The following is a 10,295-nucleotide window of genomic DNA, read 5'->3' on the forward strand; positions in this document are numbered from 1 at the left end:
CCTTTAATATGAACTATTATATTTTATATTATTTAGCATGAAATAATGTTAAAAAGCTCTTTTCCGAGTTTTCTGGCATGAACACAGTGTGTCCAATCATGATTCATGGAAACAAGGTGAAACAGCCCATTTCAAGCTTGTCAGATGTGTGCTTATAATAAGGTTTCACGAAAAAGCAAGATAGAAACGCGCTACAGCGCTGAGACTGCGGCAAACGGCTTTTCAGCTCCTTTTGTACATGCCTGCAAAGATTCACTCAAAACACATGCTGATACCTAAGATTGCATGAAAATGATCATAGCACACACAAATCATCAGATTTCCGAGTGTAAATTATATTTTTATTAACATATTGGCATTTAATATGAACTATTATAGTTTATATTATTTTGCATAAAATAATGCAAAAAAGCCTTTTTCTGAGATTTCTGACATAAACTCACTGAGTCCTATCATGTTTCATGGAAACAAGGTGAAACAGCCCATTTCAAGCTTGTCAGATGTGTGCTTATAATAAGGTTTCACGGAAAAGCAAGATAGAAAGGCGCTACAGCGCTGAGACTGCGGCAAACGGCTTTTCAGCTCCTTTTGTACATGCCTGCAGGGATTCACTCAAAACACATGCTGATACCTAAGATTGCATGAAAATGATCATAGCACACACAAATCATCAGATTTTCCGAGTGTAAATTATATTTTTATCAACATATTGGCATTTAATATGAACTATTATAGTTTATATTATTTTGCATAAAATAATGCAAAAAAGCCTTTTTCTGAGATTTCTGACATAAACTCACTGAGTCCTATCATGTTTCATGGAAACAAGGTGAAACAGCCCATTTCAAGCTTGTCAGATGTGTGCTTATAATAAGGTTTCACGAAAAAGCAAGATAGAAAGGCGCTACAGCGCTGAGACTGCGGCAAACGGCTTTTCAGCTCCTTTTGTACATGCCTGCAGGAATTCACTCAAAACACATGCTGATACCTAAGACTGCATGAAAATGATCATAGCACACACAAATCATCAGATTTCCGAGTGTAAATTATATTTTTATTAACATATTGGCATTTAATATGAACTATTATAGTTTATATTATTTTGCATAAAATAATGCAAAAAAGCCTTTTTCTGAGATTTCTGACATAAACTCACTGAGTCCTATCATGTTTCATGGAAACAAGGTGAAACAGCCCATTTCAAGCTTGTCAGATGTGTGCTTATAATAAGGTTTCACGGAAAAGCAAGATAGAAAGGCGCTACAGCGCTGAGACTGCGGCAAACGGCTTTTCAGCTCCTTTTGTACATGCCTGCAAAGATTCACTCAAAACACATGCTGATACCTAAGATTGCATGAAAATGATCATACCACACACAAATCATCAGTTTTTCGAGTGCAAAATCATATTTTTATCAACTTATTGGCCTTTAATATGAACTATTATATTTTATATTATTTAGCATGAAATAATGTTAAAAAGCTCTTTTCCGAGTTTTCTGGCATGAACACAGTGTGTCCAATCATGATTCATGGAAACAAGGTGAAACAGCCCATTTCAAGCTTGTCAGATGTGTGCTTATAATAAGGTTTCACGGAAAAGCAAGATAGAAAGGCGCTACAGCGCTGAGACTGCGGCAAACGGCTTTTCAGCTCCTTTTGTACATGCCTGCAGGGATTCACTCAAAACACATGCTGATACCTAAGATTGCATGAAAATGATCATAGCACACACAAATCATCAGATTTCCGAGTGTAAATTATATCTTTATAACATATTGGCATTTAATATGAACTATTATAGTTTATATTATTTTGCATAAAATAATGCAAAAAAGCCTTTTTCTGAGATTTCTGACATAAACTCACTGAGTCCTATCATGTTTCATGGAAACAAGGTGAAACAGCCCATTTCAAGCTTGTCAGATGTGTGCTTATAATAAGGTTTCACGAAAAAGCAAGATAGAAAGGCGCTACAGCGCTGAGACTGCGGCAAACGGCTTTTCAGCTCCTTTTGTACATGCCTGCAGGGATTCACTCAAAACACATGCTGATACCTAAGACTGCATGAAAATGATCATAGCACACACAAATCATCAGATTTCCGAGTGTAAATTATATTTTTATTAACATATTGGCATTTAATATGAACTATTATAGTTTATATTATTTTGCATAAAATAATGCAAAAAAGCCTTTTTCTGAGATTTCTGACATAAACTCACTGAGTCCTATCATGATTCATGGAAACAAGGTGAAACAGCCCATTTCAAGCTTGTCAGATGTGTGCTTATAATAAGGTTTCACGGAAAAGCAAGATAGAAAGGCGCTACAGCGCTGAGACTGCGGCAAACGGCTTTTCAGCTCCTTTTGTACATGCCTGCAAAGATTCACTCAAAACACATGCTGATACCTAAGATTGCATGAAAATGATCATAGCACACACAAATCATCAGTTTTTCGAGTGCAAAATCATATTTTTATCAACTTATTGGCCTTTAATATGAACTATTATATTTTATATTATTTTGCATAAAATAATGATATAAAGCTTTTTTCTTATATTTCTGACATAAACTCACTGAGTCCTATCATGATTCATGGAAACAAGGTGAAACAGCCCATTTCAAGCTTGTCAGATGTGTGCTTATAATAAGGTTTCACGGAAAAGCAAGATAGAAAGGCGCTACAGCACTGAGACTGCGGCAAACGGCTTTTCAGCTCCTTTTGTACATGCCTGCAGGATTCACTCAAAACACATGCTGATAGCTAAGATTGCATGAAAATGATCATAGCACACACAAATCATCAGATTTCCGAGTGTAAATTATATTTTTAACAACATATTGGCATTTAATATGAACTATTATAGTTTATATTATTTTGCATAAAATAATGCAAAAAAGCCTTTTTCTGAGATTTCTGACATAAACTCACTGAGTCCTATCATGTTTCATGGAAACAAGGTGAAACAGCCCATTTCAAGCTTGTCAGATGTGTGCTTATAATAAGGTTTCACGGAAAAAGCAAGATAGAAAGGCGCTACAGCGCTGAGACTGCGGCAAACGGCTTTTCAGCTCCTTTTGTACATGCCTGCAGGGATTCACTCAAAACACATGCTGATAGCTAAGATTGCATGAAAATGATCATAGCACACACAAATCATCAGATTTCCGAGTGTAAATTATATTTTTATAACATATTGGCATTTAATATGAACTATTATAGTTTATATTATTTTGCATAAAATAATGCAAAAAAGCCTTTTTCTGAGATTTCTGACATAAACTCACTGAGTCCTATCATGTTTCATGGAAACAAGGTGAAACAGCCCATTTCAAGCTTGTCAGATGTGTGCTTATAATAAGGTTTCACGAAAAAGCAAGATAGAAAGGCGCTACAGCGCTGAGACTGCGGCAAACGGCTTTTCAGCTCCTTTTGTACATGCCTGCAAAGATTCACTCAAAACACATGCTGATACCTAAGATTGCATGAAAATGATCATAGCACACACAAATCATCAGTTTTTCGAGTGCAAAATCATATTTTTATCAACTTATTGGCCTTTAATATGAACTATTATATTTTATATTATTTAGCATGAAATAATGTTAAAAAGCTCTTTTCCGAGTTTTCTGGCATGAACACAGTGTGTCCAATCATGATTCATGGAAACAAGGTGAAACAGCCCATTTCAAGCTTGTCAGATGTGTGCTTATAATAAGGTTTCACGGAAAAGCAAGATAGAAAGGCGCTACAGCGCTGAGACTGCGGCAAACGGCTTTTCAGCTCCTTTTGTACATGCCTGCAGGGATTCACTCAAAACACATGCTGATACCTAAGATTGCATGAAAATGATCATAGCACACACAAATCATCAGATTTCCGAGTGTAAATTATATTTTTAACAACATATTGGCATTTAATATGAACTATTATAGTTTATATTATTTTGCATAAAATAATGCAAAAAAGCCTTTTTCTGAGATTTCTGACATAAACTCACTGAGTCCTATCATGTTTCATGGAAACAAGGTGAAACAGCCCATTTCAAGCTTGTCAGATGTGTGCTTATAATAAGGTTTCACGAAAAAGCAAGATAGAAAGGCGCTACAGCGCTGAGACTGCGGCAAACGGCTTTTCAGCTCCTTTTGTACATGCCTGCAGGGATTCACTCAAAACACATGCTGATAGCTAAGATTGCATGAAAATGATCATAGCACACACAAATCATCAGATTTCCGAGTGTAAATTATATCTTTATTAACATATTGGCATTTAATATGAACTATTATAGTTTATATTATTTTGCATAAAATAATGCAAAAAAGCCTTTTTCTGAGATTTCTGACATAAACTCACTGAGTCCTATCATGATTCATGGAAACAAGGTGAAACAGCCCATTTCAAGCTTGTCAGATGTGTGCTTATAATAAGGTTTCACGAAAAAGCAAGATAGAAAGGCGCTACAGCGCTGAGACTGCGGCAAACGGCTTTTCAGCTCCTTTTGTACATGCCTGCAAAGATTCACTCAAAACACATGCTGATACCTAAGATTGCATGAAAATGATCATAGCACACACAAATCATCAGTTTTTCGAGTTCAAAATCATATTTTTATCAACTTATTGGCCTTTAATATGAACTATTATATTTTATATTATTTAGCATGAAATAATGTTAAAAAGCTCTTTTCCGAGTTTTCTGGCATGAACACAGTGTGTCCAATCATGATTCATGGAAACAAGGTGAAACAGCCCATTTCAAGCTTGTCAGATGTGTGCTTATAATAAGGTTTCACGAAAAAGCAAGATAGAAAGGCGCTACAGCGCTGAGACTGCGGCAAACGGCTTTTCAGCTCCTTTTGTACATGCCTGCAGGAATTCACTCAAAACACATGCTGATACCTAAGACTGCATGAAAATGATCATAGCACACACAAATCATCAGATTTCCGAGTGTAAATTATATTTTTATTAACATATTGGCATTTAATATGAACTATTATAGTTTATATTATTTTGCATAAAATAATGCAAAAAAGCCTTTTTCTGAGTATTCTGACATAAACTCACTGAGTCCTATCATGTTTCATGGAAACAAGGTGAAACAGCCCATTTCAAGCTTGTCAGATGTGTGCTTATAATAAGGTTTCACGGAAAAGCAAGATAGAAAGGCGCTACAGCGCTGAGACTGCGGCAAACGGCTTTTCAGCTCCTTTTGTACATGCCTGCAGGGATTCACTCAAAACACATGCTGATAGCTAAGATTGCATGAAAATGATCATAGCACACACAAATCATCAGATTTCCGCGTGTAAATTATATTTTTAACAACATATTGGCATTTAATATGAACTATTATAGTTTATATTATTTTGCATAAAATAATGCAAAAAAGCCTTTTTCTGAGATTTCTGACATAAACTCACTGAGTCCTATCATGTTTCATGGAAACAAGGTGAAACAGCCCATTTCAAGCTTGTCAGATGTGTGCTTATAATAAGGTTTCACGAAAAAGCAAGATAGAAAGGCGCTACAGCGCTGAGACTGCGGCAAACGGCTTTTCAGCTCCTTTTGTACATGCCTGCAGGGATTCACTCAAAACACATGCTGATACCTAAGATTGCATGAAAATGATCATAGCACACACAAATCATCAGATTTCCGAGTGTAAATTATATTTTTATTAACATATTGGCATTTAATATGAACTATTATAGTTTATATTATTTTGCATAAAATAATGCAAAAAAGCCTTTTTCTGAGATTTCTGACATAAACTCACTGAGTCCTATCATGTTTCATGGAAACAAGGTGAAACAGCCCATTTCAAGCTTGTCAGATGTGTGCTTATAATAAGGTTTCACGGAAAAAGCAAGATAGAAAGGCGCTACAGCGCTGAGACTGCGGCAAACGGCTTTTCAGCTCCTTTTGTACATGCCTGCAAAGATTCACTCAAAACACATGCTGATACCTAAGATTGCATGAAAATGATCATACCACACACAAATCATCAGTTTTTCGAGTGCAAAATCATATTTTTATCAACTTATTGGCCTTTAATATGAACTATTATATTTTATATTATTTAGCATGAAATAATGTTAAAAAGCTCTTTTCCGAGTTTTCTGGCATGAACACAGTGATGTCCTAATCATGATTCATGGAAACAAGGTGAAACAGCCCATTTCAAGCTTGTCAGATGTGTGCTTATAATAAGGTTTCACGAAAAAGCAAGATAGAAACGCGCTACAGCGCTGAGACTGCGGCAAACGGCTTTTCAGCTCCTTTTGTACATGCCTGCAGGAATTCACTCAAAACACATGCTGATACCTAAGACTGCATGAAAATGATCATAGCACACACAAATCATCAGATTTCCGAGTGTAAATTATATTTTTATTAACATATTGGCATTTAATATGAACTATTATAGTTTATATTATTTTGCATAAAATAATGCAAAAAAGCCTTTTTCTGAGTATTCTGACATAAACTCACTGAGTCCTATCATGTTTCATGGAAACAAGGTGAAACAGCCCATTTCAAGCTTGTCAGATATGTGCTTATAATAAGGTTTCACGGAAAAGCAAGATAGAAAGGCGCTACAGCGCTGAGACTGCGGCAAACGGCTTTTCAGCTCCTTTTGTACATGCCTGCAAAGATTCACTCAAAACACATGCTGATACCTAAGATTGCATGAAAATGATCATACCACACACAAATCATCAGTTTTTCGAGTGCAAAATCATATTTTTATCAACTTATTGGCCTTTAAAATGAACTATTATATTTTATATTATTTTGCATAAAATAATGCAAAAAAGCCTTTTTCTGAGTATTCTGACATAAACTCACTGAGTCCTATCATGTTTCATGGAAACAAGGTGAAACAGCCCATTTCAAGCTTGTCAGATATGTGCTTATAATAAGGTTTCACGGAAAAGCAAGATAGAAAGGCGCTACAGCGCTGAGACTGCGGCAAACGGCTTTTCAGCTCCTTTTGTACATGCCTGCAAAGATTCACTCAAAACACATGCTGATACCTAAGATTGCATGAAAATGATCATAGCACACACAAATCATCAGTTTTTCGAGTGCAAAATCATATTTTTATCAACTTATTGGCCTTTAATATGAACTATTATATTTTATATTATTTAGCATGAAATAATGTTAAAAAGCTCTTTTCCGAGTTTTCTGGCATGAACACAGTGTGTCCAATCATGATTCATGGAAACAAGGTGAAACAGCCCATTTCAAGCTTGTCAGATGTGTGCTTATAATAAGGTTTCACGGAAAAGCAAGATAGAAAGGCGCTACAGCGCTGAGACTGCGGCAAACGGCTTTTCAGCTCCTTTTGTACATGCCTGCAGGGATTCACTCAAAACACATGCTGATACCTAAGATTGCATGAAAATGATCATAGCACACACAAATCATCAGATTTCCGAGTGTAAATTATATTTTTAACAACATATTGGCATTTAATATGAACTATTATAGTTTATATTATTTTGCATAAAATAATGCAAAAAAGCCTTTTTCTGAGATTTCTGACATAAACTCACTGAGTCCTATCATGTTTCATGGAAACAAGGTGAAACAGCCCATTTCAAGCTTGTCAGATGTGTGCTTATAATAAGGTTTCACGAAAAAGCAAGATAGAAAGGCGCTACAGCGCTGAGACTGCGGCAAACGGCTTTTCAGCTCCTTTTGTACATGCCTGCAGGGATTCACTCAAAACACATGCTGATAGCTAAGATTGCATGAAAATGATCATAGCACACACAAATCATCAGATTTCCGAGTGTAAATTATATCTTTATTAACATATTGGCATTTAATATGAACTATTATAGTTTATATTATTTTGCATAAAATAATGCAAAAAAGCCTTTTTCTGAGATTTCTGACATAAACTCACTGAGTCCTATCATGATTCATGGAAACAAGGTGAAACAGCCCATTTCAAGCTTGTCAGATGTGTGCTTATAATAAGGTTTCACGAAAAAGCAAGATAGAAAGGCGCTACAGCGCTGAGACTGCGGCAAACGGCTTTTCAGCTCCTTTTGTACATGCCTGCAAAGATTCACTCAAAACACATGCTGATACCTAAGATTGCATGAAAATGATCATACCACACACAAATCATCAGTTTTTCGAGTTCAAAATCATATTTTTATCAACTTATTGGCCTTTAATATGAACTATTATATTTTATATTATTTAGCATGAAATAATGTTAAAAAGCTCTTTTCCGAGTTTTCTGGCATGAACACAGTGTGTCCAATCATGATTCATGGAAACAAGGTGAAACAGCCCATTTCAAGCTTGTCAGATGTGTGCTTATAATAAGGTTTCACGAAAAAGCAAGATAGAAACGCGCTACAGCGCTGAGACTGCGGCAAACGGCTTTTCAGCTCCTTTTGTACATGCCTGCAGGAATTCACTCAAAACACATGCTGATACCTAAGACTGCATGAAAATGATCATAGCACACACAAATCATCAGATTTCCGAGTGTAAATTATATTTTTATTAACATATTGGCATTTAATATGAACTATTATAGTTTATATTATTTTGCATAAAATAATGCAAAAAAGCCTTTTTCTGAGTATTCTGACATAAACTCACTGAGTCCTATCATGTTTCATGGAAACAAGGTGAAACAGCCCATTTCAAGCTTGTCAGATGTGTGCTTATAATAAGGTTTCACGGAAAAGCAAGATAGAAAGGCGCTACAGCGCTGAGACTGCGGCAAACGGCTTTTCAGCTCCTTTTGTACATGCCTGCAAAGATTCACTCAAAACACATGCTGATACCTAAGATTGCATGAAAATGATCATAGCACACACAAATCATCAGATTTCCGCGTGTAAATTATATTTTTAACAACATATTGGCATTTAATATGAACTATTATAGTTTATATTATTTTGCATAAAATAATGCAAAAAAGCCTTTTTCTGAGATTTCTGACATAAACTCACTGAGTCCTATCATGTTTCATGGAAACAAGGTGAAACAGCCCATTTCAAGCTTGTCAGATGTGTGCTTATAATAAGGTTTCACGAAAAAGCAAGATAGAAACGCGCTACAGCGCTGAGACTGCGGCAAACGGCTTTTCAGCTCCTTTTGTACATGCCTGCAGGAATTCACTCAAAACACATGCTGATACCTAAGACTGCATGAAAATGATCATAGCACACACAAATCATCAGATTTCCGAGTGTAAATTATATTTTTATTAACATATTGGCATTTAATATGAACTATTATAGTTTATATTATTTTGCATAAAATAATGCAAAAAAGCCTTTTTCTGAGTATTCTGACATAAACTCACTGAGTCCTATCATGTTTCATGGAAACAAGGTGAAACAGCCCATTTCAAGCTTGTCAGATATGTGCTTATAATAAGGTTTCACGGAAAAGCAAGATAGAAAGGCGCTACAGCGCTGAGACTGCGGCAAACGGCTTTTCAGCTCCTTTTGTACATGCCTGCAAAGATTCACTCAAAACACATGCTGATACCTAAGATTGCATGAAAATGATCATAGCACACACAAATCATCAGTTTTTCGAGTGCAAAATCATATTTTTATCAACTTATTGGCCTTTAAAATGAACTATTATATTTTATATTATTTTGCATAAAATAATGCAAAAAAGCCTTTTTCTGAGTATTCTGACATAAACTCACTGAGTCCTATCATGTTTCATGGAAACAAGGTGAAACAGCCCATTTCAAGCTTGTCAGATGTGTGCTTATAATAAGGTTTCACGAAAAAGCAAGATAGAAACGCGCTACAGCGCTGAGACTGCGGCAAACGGCTTTTCAGCTCCTTTTGTACATGCCTGCATATTCTTAGTATGACAATTAAGGTCTGTGTGATATGTGTAATTGTGTATTAGGTGTAAATGTGTAATTAAGGTCAAATGTGCATTTCAGGTGGATGTCAGACAGCAGAAGAGCGGTGATGACATTAGAATCAGAATCAAGAGGAGCTTTATTGCCAAGTATGCTTGTGCATTCAAGGAATTTGTTTTAGTGTCATACACTTACAGTACACAGAGACAACAACAACACACAGACAATAAAAATAAGGTGAGAATAAAAAAATTAAAAATACACATATGTAAATACAAATAGACAACATTTTAAACTAAATTTAAAAATAAATAAATTGTATGTAAGTAACTATTAATTAATATTTTAAAGCATGATACACCTGAAAGCAAGCATAATATTATTCATATTACATAAACCTTAATATTTTAATAATAT

The sequence above is a fragment of the Tachysurus fulvidraco genome, chromosome 16, assembly GCF_022655615.1.
Source record: "Tachysurus fulvidraco isolate hzauxx_2018 chromosome 16, HZAU_PFXX_2.0, whole genome shotgun sequence".
Classification (NCBI taxonomy): domain Eukaryota; kingdom Metazoa; phylum Chordata; class Actinopteri; order Siluriformes; family Bagridae; genus Tachysurus; species Tachysurus fulvidraco.